General features: G+C 60.4%; 1 non-coding gene across 1 annotated transcript; it reads left to right on the top strand.

Moving 5' to 3' along the window:
- Positions 1–7295: 7295 nt before the first annotated feature.
- LOC142795699 (small subunit ribosomal RNA) lies at positions 7296–9110 on the top strand. Its single transcript, XR_012893234.1, has one exon. It is a non-coding gene; the product is annotated as a small subunit ribosomal RNA (ribosomal RNA).
- Positions 9111–10000: the final 890 nt, after the last annotated feature.

Genomic DNA, 10000 nt, shown 5'->3' on the forward strand with positions numbered 1-10000 from the left:
ACGCGGTTTTTTGCCGCCCCGGCAGACGCGTTTTTTTTTTCTTTCGCCCCGGCTGACGCAGTTTTCGCGCCGCCCCGGCAGACGCGGTTTTCGCGCCGCCCCGGCAGACGCGGTTTTTTGCGCCGCCCCGGCTGACGCAGTTCGGACTTGGCACTTTTTGGCTGAGCCTGGCTGGCGGCCCACTCACTCGATCGCCATGTCTGTTAGCCACAGTTTTCCCGGTGGTGCCGCACCCGGGCTCGCCCCGGCTGACGCAGTTTTCGCGCCGCCCCGGCTGACGCGGTTTCGTGCCGCCCCGGCAGACGCGGTTTTCGCGCCGCCCCGGCTGACGCGGTTTTTGCCGCCCCGGCTGACGCAGTTCGGACTTAGCACTTTTCGGCTGTGCCTGGCTGGCGGCCCACTCACTCGATCGCCATGTCTGTTTGCCACAGTTTTCCCGGTGGTGCCGCACCCGGGCTCGCCCCGGCTGACGCAGTTTTCGCGCCGCCCCGGCTGACGCGGTTTCGTGCCGCCCCGGCAGACGCGGTTTTCGCGCCGCCCCGGCTGACGCGGTTTCGTGCCGCCCCGGCAGACGCGGTTTTTTGCCGCCCCAGCTGACGCAGTTCGGACTTAGCACTTTTTGGCTGAGCCTTGCTGGCGGCCCACTCACTCGATCGCCATGTCTGTTTGCCACAGTTTTCCCGGTGGTGCCGCACCCGGGCTCGCCCCGGCAGACGCGTTTTTTTTTTTTCTTTCGCCCCGGCTGACGCAGTTTTCGCGCCGCCCCGGCAGACGCGGTTTTCGCGCCGCCCCGGCAGACGCGGTTTTTTGCGCCGCCCCGGCTGACGCGGTTTTTTGCCGCCCCGGCTGACGCAGTTCGGACTTGGCACTTTTTGGCTGAGCCTGGCTGGCGGCCCACTCACTCGATCGCCATGTCTGTTTGCCACAGTTTTCCCGGTGGTGCCGCACCCGGGCTCGCCCCGGCTGACGCAGTTTTCGCGCCGCCCCGGCAGACGCGGTTTCGTGCCGCCCCGGCAGACGCGGTTTTTTGCGCCGCCCCGGCTGACGCGGTTTTTTGCCGCCCCGGCTGACACGGTTCGGACTTTGCACTTTTCGGCTGTGCCTGGCTGGCGGCCCACTCACTCGATCGCCATGTCTGTTTGCCACAGTTTTCCCGGTGGTGCCGCACCCGGGCTCGCCCCGGCAGACGCGTTTTTTTTTTTTTTTTCTTTCGCCCCGGCTGACGCAGTTTTCGCGCCGCCCCGGCTGACGCGGTTTCGTGCCGCCCCGGCAGACGCGGTTTTTTGCGCCGCCCCGGCTGACGTGGTTTTTGCCGCCCCGGCTGACGCAGTTCGGACTTTGCACTTTTTGGCTGAGCCTGGCTGGCGGCCCACTCACTCGATCGCCATGTCTGTTTGCCACAGTTTTCCCGGTGGTGCCGCACCCGGGCTCGCCCCGGCAGACGCGTTTTTTTTTTTTCCTTCGCCCCGGCAGACGTGGTTCCCCCCCCCCCCTCCGTCTTTCTTTTTGTTTTTTTTTTTCGCCGCGGCTGAAGTGGATTTTTCGGTGCCTCGACGCCCCGGTAGTCGCGGTTTTTCCGTTTCCGCACGGCCCCGGCTGACGCTGCTCGGTCACAGTCGCCTTTTGTGGTGATTGCAGACTTCTTGAGCGCGGGTGTTTTTTTTTTTTGTTGTTGTTGTTGTTTTATTACGCATTCGCTCCAGCAGACGCTGTTTAGACTTTTTGTTTCCTCTTTTATCCTGCGACGAGGTGACGAGGTTTATTCGGTGCCCCGCCGCCCCGGCTGAAGTGATTTTTCCTGTCCCGTGCCGCCCCGGCTGACGCGGTTGGGACTTCGCGTTTGTTCGGCCGCCACGGGTTTTGGCGCACTCGCTCGGTTGCTTGTTGTTGCCACTTGTTGCGAACCCAGGTTTCTTGAGCGAGCGCGGGCGTTTTTTCTTCCTTTCTTTCTTTGTTCTATGTGTTAGCGAATCGGCCTTTAATATCACACGAGGACTCACAACCAACAATTTTCAGTTTGAAGTGTAAAAAATCTGCAGGTGTTGACGTAACTGACTTGCCCCGTACCCTTGAGTACATCCATGAAGTTCTCGTAGTACTACTAAATCGCATTATTCCAAGTGGAGAAATTCCCATAAACTTGCAAACCTCTACACGAAAATCGGTGCGCGTGATAAAGTTGAAAATTATCGTCCGATATCAAATGTGCCTTCTATAACACAAATTCTAGGAAAAAAAAAAAAAAAACACTTGTTCGCCGTTTTCTGCGCCGTGACTGGCAGCACTCCGGCGAAGCGAAACGGGGTCGATTCGAGCACGATATCGGCGTCTTTCGACGTGCTCGCCGGCGACCGTCGCACGAGTACGTCGCACGAGCGCGTCTGCCGGGGCGCCGTTTGCGAAGCCGACGCAAAAGTGGGAACCGCCGCTCGGATGATCGCCGCTTTCGGCAGAGTGAGTGTTGGCACTCCGGGGAAGCGAAACAGCGTGAATGCGCCCACGAAATCGGCGTATTTTGAAGTGCCCGCCGGCGACCGTCGCACGAGTACGGTAAACCGCGTCAGCCGGGGCGTAGTTCGGGACGCCGACGAAAAAGTGGGAAGCGCAACTCGGATCTTCGCCGTTTTTGCAGGAGTGAGTGGCGGCCCTCCTGCGAGACCAAGAAGCATCGATTCGTGCACGAATTCGGCGCCTTTCGACGTGATCGCCGGCGACCGTCGCTCGAGTAGGGCAAACCGCGTCTGCCGGGGCGGGCTTCGGGACGCCGATGCGAAAGTGGGAAACGCTGCTCGGATGTTCGCCGTTTTTGGCCGAGTGAGTGCTGGCACACGGGCGAAGCCAAACGGGGCCGATTACGGCACGATATCGGCGTCTTTCGACGTGCCCGCCGGCGACCGTCGCACGAGTACGGTAAACCGCGTCAGCCCGGGCGGAGTTCGGGACGCCGATGCGAAAGTGGAGAACGCCGCTCGGATCTTCGCCGTTTTTGGAGGAGTGAGTGGCGGCACTCCGGAGAAGCCAGGGAGCGCCAATTAGCGCACGATATCGGCGTCTTTCGACGCGCTCGCCGGCGACCGTCGCACGAGTAGGGCAAACCGCGTCTGCCGGGGCGGGGTTTACGACGCCGACGCAAAAGTGGGAACCGCCGCTCGGATGTTGGCCGTTTTTGGCAGAGTGAGTGCTGGCACTCCGGCGACGCGAAAGAGCGCGAATGCGCCCACGAAAGTGGCGTATTTGGACGTGCGTGACGGCGACCGCTGCAGGAGTACGAAAAACCACGTCAGCCGGGGCGAGCGACACACGGCGGTCTGGGTGCTTATCGCTGCTATTATAGGGGCACCCCGGCAGACGCAGAAAAAAAAAAAAAAATTTTCGACCTTCTTTTTTGCTGGTCGAGCTCGGGTAACCCAGGTCGCAATGGGAGCCGCGCACGAAAGCGGCGTCGCGAGACGCGTTCGCGGTCGCTAGTCGCACGAGCTCGGCAACCGCGTCAGCCGGCGCGGAGTTCGGGATGCCGACGGCTAAGTGGGTACCGCTGCTCGGATGTTCGCCGTTTTTGGCCGAGTGAGTGCTGGCACTCCGGTGAAGCCAAGGAGCGCCAATTCGTGCACGATATCGGCGTCTTTCGACGTGCCCGCCGGCCACCGCCGCACGAGTACGGCAAACCGCGTCTGCCGGGGCGGGGTTCGCGACGCGTACGCAATAGTGGGAACCGTCGCTCGGATGTTCGTCGTCTTTGGCCGAGCGAGTGCTGGCACTCCGGCGAAGCGAAACGGGGCCGATTCGGGCACGATATCGGCGTATTTCGACGTGCTCGCCGGCGACCGTCGCACGAGTACGGCAAAGCGCGTCTGCCGGGGCGAGGTTTGCGACGCCGACGAAAAAGTGGGAAGCGCCGCTCGGATCTTCGCCGTTTTTGCAGGAGTGAGTGGCGGCCCTCCTGCGAGACCAAGAAGCATCGACTCGCGCACGATATCGGTGTCTTTCGACGTGCCCGCCGGCCACCGCCGCACGAGTACGGCAAACCGCGTATGCCGGGGCGGGGTTGGCGACGCCGACGCAAAAGTGGGAACCGCCACTAGGATGTTCGCCGTTTTTGGCAGAGTGAGTGCTGGCACTCCGGCGAAGCGAAAGAGCGCGAATGCGCCCACGAAAGTGGCGTGTTTGGACGTGCTTGACGACGACCACCGCAGGAAAACGAAAAACCACGTCAGCCGGGGCGAGCGACCCATGGCGGTCTGGGTGCTTATCGCTGCTATTATAGGGGCACCCCGGCAGACGCAAAAAAAAAAAAAAATTTTTTTCGACATTCTTTTTTGCTCGTCGACCTCGGGTGACCCAGGTCGCAGTGGGAGCCGCGCACGAAAGCGGCGTCGCGAGACGGCTTCGCGGTCGCTAGTCGCACGAGCTCGGCAACCGCGTCTGCCGGGGCGGAGTTCGGGACGCCGACGGCTAAGTGGGAACCGCCGCTCGGATGTTCGCCGTTTGTGGCCGAGTGAGTGCTGGCACTCCGGCGAAGCCAAACGGGGCCGATTCCGGCACGATATCGGCGTCTTTCTACGTGCTCGCCGGCGACCGTCGCACGAGTACGGCAAAGTGCGTCTGCCGGGGCGGGGTTTGCGACGCGTACGCAATAGTGAGAACCGTCGCTCGGATGTTCGTCGTCTTTCGCCGAGCCAGTGCTGGCAATCCGGCGAAGCCGAACGGAGCCGATTCGGGCACGATATCGGCGTCTTTCCACGTGCTCGCCGGCGACCGTCGCACGAGTACGGTAAACCGCGTCAGCCGGGGCGGAGTTCGGGACGCCGATGCGAAAGTGGGAAGCGCCGCTCGGATCTTCGCCGTTTTTGGAGGAGTCAGTGGCGGCACTCCGGTGAAGCCAAGGTGCGCCAATTCGCGCACGATATCGGCGTCTTTCGACGTGCCCGCCGGCCACCGTCGCACGAGTACGGCAAACCTCGTCTGCCGGGGCGGGGTTTGCGACGCCGACGCAAAAGTGGGAACCGCCGCTCGGATGTTCGCCGTTTTTGGCAGAGTGAGTGCTGGCACTCCGGCGAAGCGAAAGAGCGCGAATGCGCCCACGAAAGTGGCGTGTTTGGACGTGCTTGACGACGACCACCGCAGGAAAACGAAAAACCACGTCAGCCGGGGCGAGCGACCCATGGCGGTCTGGGTGCTTATCGCTGCTATTATAGGGGCACCCCGGCAGACGCAAAAAAAAAAAAAATTTTTTTCGACATTCTTTTTTGCTCGTCGACCTCGGGTGACCCAGGTCGCAGTGGGAGCCGCGCACGAAAGCGGCGTCGCGAGACGGCTTCGCGGTCGCTAGTCGCACGAGCTCGGCAACCGCGTCTGCCGGGGCGGAGTTCGGGACGCCGACGGCTAAGTGGGAACCGCCGCTCGGATGTTCGCCGTTTGTGGCCGAGTGAGTGCTGGCACTCCGGCGAAGCCAAACGGGGCCGATTCCGGCACGATATCGGCGTCTTTCTACGTGCTCGCCGGCGACCGTCGCACGAGTACGGCAAAGTGCGTCTGCCGGGGCGGGGTTTGCGACGCGTACGCAATAGTGAGAACCGTCGCTCGGATGTTCGTCGTCTTTCGCCGAGCCAGTGCTGGCACTCCGGCGAAGCCGAACGGAGCCGATTCGGGCACGATATCGGCGTCTTTCCACGTGCTCGCCGGCGACCGTCGCACGAGTACGGTAAACCGCGTCAGCCGGGGCGGAGTTCGGGACGCCGATGCGAAAGTGGGAAGCGCCGCTCGGATCTTCGCCGTTTTTGGAGGAGTCAGTGGCGGCACTCCGGTGAAGCCAAGGTGCGCCAATTCGCGCACGATATCGGCGTCTTTCGACGTGCCCGCCGGCCACCGTCGCACGAGTACGGCAAACCTCGTCTGCCGGGGCGGGGTTTGCGACGCCGACGCAAAAGTGGGAACCGCCGCTCGGATGTTCGCCGTTTTTGGCAGAGTGAGTGCTGGCACTCCGGCGAAGCGAAAGAGCGTGAATGCGCCCACGAAAGTAGCGTATTTGGACGTGCTTGACGGCGACCGCCGCAGGAGTACGAAAAACCACGTCAGCCGGGGCGAGCGACCCACGGCGGTCTGGGTGCTTATCGCTGCTATTATAGGGGCACCCCGGCAGACGCAGAAAGAAAAAAAAAAATGGGGACATGGCGTGCGTCACCGTGCGGCTTCGCAGCGTTGCCGAAGTCGCCGAGCCCTTCGACTGAGCCGAACGGCGGACAGGGAACGTTGGTCGGCCGTTCTAACCTGTCGGTGCCACGCCGAGACGTCGTTAAGGAAAACCGCGTCGTGGGCCTCTACGACGCCGTCGAGTCGTTGTACGTTTGGTGTCCAGCGTGTCGGCGGCGAGTAGCGGACACGTCGTTCACGACTTCGGTCTTTCGCAGTCGACGCGAACTTGCGGAGAGTCGTGGTGCCTCACGTTTTCGGCAGAAACCGCGGCGGAATTTTCCCGTGCGTGCGCGCACGACCTCGGTGCTGTGCCGTCAGCGTAGTGTTGCACAAACTCGTGGCCTACCCAAGGTGCGGTACGTTTGCGGCCGTATCCTCGGTGGGAATTTCGTGAGTAGGGTCGCAAATTCTACGACCTCGGCGGGTTTGAGAGCGACGTAGACTTGTGGCACGCTCAACATGCCACACGTTTCGGGGCACACCCGCGGTGAAATTTTCTCGAGTACGCTCGTATTAGGGCCCAAGGAGGTCTGGGTACTTATCGCTGCTATTATGTGGGGGTTCTCGTGAGCGGCGTACGCGAAAGCGACCGGGTGTCTGATATGCGGCGGGCTTCGGCCTCGTCAAGCGTGTCCTCGGGTCTGCTCCAGGGGAATCCACGGCAGTCGTCTGCAGCCTCATCCGCTTGATGCGTTAGGGGCTGGTTGTCGGACGGTGCCGTTTTACCACGATATCGAGGTGTGTTCCGTGTCGTCCTCGGGCGATTCAGATGCGAAAGCGCCGAAGACGCGGGCGTGACCCGTCGTCTGGCGGCTTTGCAGTCTCGGCTCCGTTGCTAGTTCCGGCCGGTCCACCGACAGTGCAGCGGGCTTGGGCAACCCGCACGGCGCGACCGAGTCGATGCAACGAAAAAGAGCGAGCATGAACGTGCTTCTTGCCGCACGGCTCCCACTCGTCTTTCGGGAAGGTTGTGCCGTAGCGAGCTCGAACGCCGTCATCTCGGAGTGCAAAATAAGCGTGTTGGGGCGCCTGAAGGTGGCCTCCGCCGCACACAGACTGCGTCCGGCCCGCCGAGGGCGAGGACGGACGCGCAGTCGAACGATTACCTGGTTGATCCTGCCAGTAATCATATGCTTGTCTCAAAGATTAAGCCATGCATGTCTAAGTACATGCCGAAATAAGGCGAAACCGCGAATGGCTCATTAAATCAGTTATGGTTCCTTAGATCGTTTCTTCCTACTTGGATAACTGTGGCAATTCTAGAGCTAATACATGCAGTGAGCCTGGAGCCCTTTGGGTAACGGGTGCTTTTATTAGACCAAGATCGATCGGGTTTCGGCCCGTATTGTGTGGTGACTCTGGATAACTTTGTGCTGATCGCATGGCCACGAGCCGGCGACGTTTCTTTCAAGTGTCTGCCTTATCAACTTTCGATGGTAGGTTACTTGCTTACCATGGTTGTTACGGGTAACGGAGAATCAGGGTTCGATTCCGGAGAGGGAGCCTGAGAAACGGCTACCACATCCAAGGAAGGCAGCAGGCGCGCAAATTACCCACTCCCGGCACGGGGAGGTAGTGACGAAAAATAACAATACGGGACTCTTTTGAGGCCCCGTAATTGAAATGAGTACACTCTAAATCCTTTAACGAGGATCAATTGGAGGGCAAGTCTGGTGCCAGCAGCCGCGGTAATTCCAGCTCCAATAGCGTATACTAAAGCTGCTGCGGTTAAAAAGCTCGTAGTTGGATCTCAGTTCCAGACGAGTAGTGCATCTACCCGATGCGACGGCTCGGACTGAACATCATGCCGGTTCTTTCTTGGTGCACTTCATTGTGTGCCTCGAGATGGCCGGTGCTTTTACTTTGAAAAAATTAGAGTGCTCAACGCAGGCGAGTCGCCTGAATAAACTTGCATGGAATAATAGAACAAGACCTCGTTTCTGTTCTGTTGGTTTTTGGAATACGAGGTAATGATTAAGAGGGACGGACGGGGGCATTCGTATTGCGGCGCTAGAGGTGAAATTCTTGGACCGTCGCAAGACGAACTACTGCGAAAGCATTTGCCAAGAATGTTTTCATTGATCAAGAACGAAAGTCAGAGGTTCGAAGGCGATCAGATACCGCCCTAGTTCTGACCATAAACGATGCCAACCAGCGATCCGCCTGAGTTACTCAAATGACTCGGCGGGCAGCTTCCGGGAAACCAAAGTATTTGGGTTCCGGGGGAAGTATGGTTGCAAAGCTGAAACTTAAAGGAATTGACGGAAGGGCACCACCAGGAGTGGAGCCTGCGGCTTAATTTGACTCAACACGGGAAAACTTACCCGGCCCGGACACTGGGAGGATTGACAGATTGAGAGCTCTTTCTTGATTCGGTGGATGGTGGTGCATGGCCGTTCTTAGTTGGTGGAGCGATTTGTCTGGTTAATTCCGATAACGAACGAGACTCTAGCCTATTAAATAGGTGCGGGGTTCCCAGCACCTTACAACCTTCTTAGAGGGACAAGCGGCTCCTAGCCGCACGAAACAGAGCAATAACAGGTCTGTGATGCCCTTAGATGTCCGGGGCCGCACGCGCGCTACACTGAAGGAAGCAGCGTGTCTTTATCCCTGTCTGAAAAGACTGGGTAACCCGTGGAACTTCTTTCGTGATTGGGATAGGGGCTTGCAATTGTTCCCCTTGAACGAGGAATTCCCAGTAAGCGCGAGTCATAAGCTCGCGTTGATTACGTCCCTGCCCTTTGTACACACCGCCCGTCGCTACTACCGATTGAATGATTTAGTGAGGTCTTCGGACCGATGTCCGGCGCGGCCTTTCGGTTGCGCCGGTCTGTTGGAAAGATGACCAAACTTGATCATTTAGAGGAAGTAAAAGTCGTAACAAGGTTTCCGTAGGTGAACCTGCGGAAGGATCATTAACGGATTGTGAAGGGTGAGCGCCTCAGCTGCGTCTGCGCCCGACACTTTCTGCCGCTGACCCCGTTTGGACGCGGGGTCGGCTTTTCCCCACGGGGCTGCCTGAATGTGGAGCGGCACCCCGTGACAAATTGTTGCGCCCAGCGGACGCCAACACCGCGACCTTGGACGGTCGGCCAGGTGGCGGACGCGGGTACAAACGGCGCAACGCACTCATAGGTCGGCTTTCGACCCGCCACTGCACCGTGGCTCGAAGCGCTCGAAATGCGCGACCCGACCGCTGCGGGACCGCCTAGTACTGTAAACAGGAGCGGCGGAGCGCGAACGGCGAGTCGTGGTTACGTCGGTAGAAGGCGAGGCTGCGCGTTCCCGAAACGCCAGCCGAGTGCCCTCCCGACCGTTCGAGCGTGCAAGAACGAGACCCGACAATCGCGCGGCGACTGCCAAGTACGAGAGGAACGGCACAAGCGTCGGCGGTCGGTCAAGGAACTGGCGATGTGACGGGTCCGCTGTGCACCAGTGCATACCGTCCCGCCGTCCGCGGCAAGCGCCTCCGCGTCCTCGGGTGACGGAGGCTGCCGGTCGGTTCTTGCAGGCGAGGGATCTCGCTGGCACCGGTTCGCGTTGACGCGCGGCCGGTCATGGCACGGCGATGCGACGGCCGAGGTGCGCAGTACTCGATGGAGGAACCGCACGCTCCGATGACCGTCCCGCCCTCCGCGGCGTATGCGTACCGACCGTAATGGTTGCAGCAGCGCCGGCCGGCTTTTGAATTCGCCACACGAAACACGGTGCGAGATCGCGGTTAGGGGAGCGTCGACGTTGCCAGGCGTTTTGCTTGCTGCCGAGGGAAAGGCGGCACGGCCACGTCGCGCTCGTCGCGATTAGCGGG

The sequence above is a fragment of the Rhipicephalus microplus genome, unplaced genomic scaffold (genome assembly GCF_043290135.1).
Source record: "Rhipicephalus microplus isolate Deutch F79 unplaced genomic scaffold, USDA_Rmic scaffold_812, whole genome shotgun sequence".
Classification (NCBI taxonomy): domain Eukaryota; kingdom Metazoa; phylum Arthropoda; class Arachnida; order Ixodida; family Ixodidae; genus Rhipicephalus; species Rhipicephalus microplus.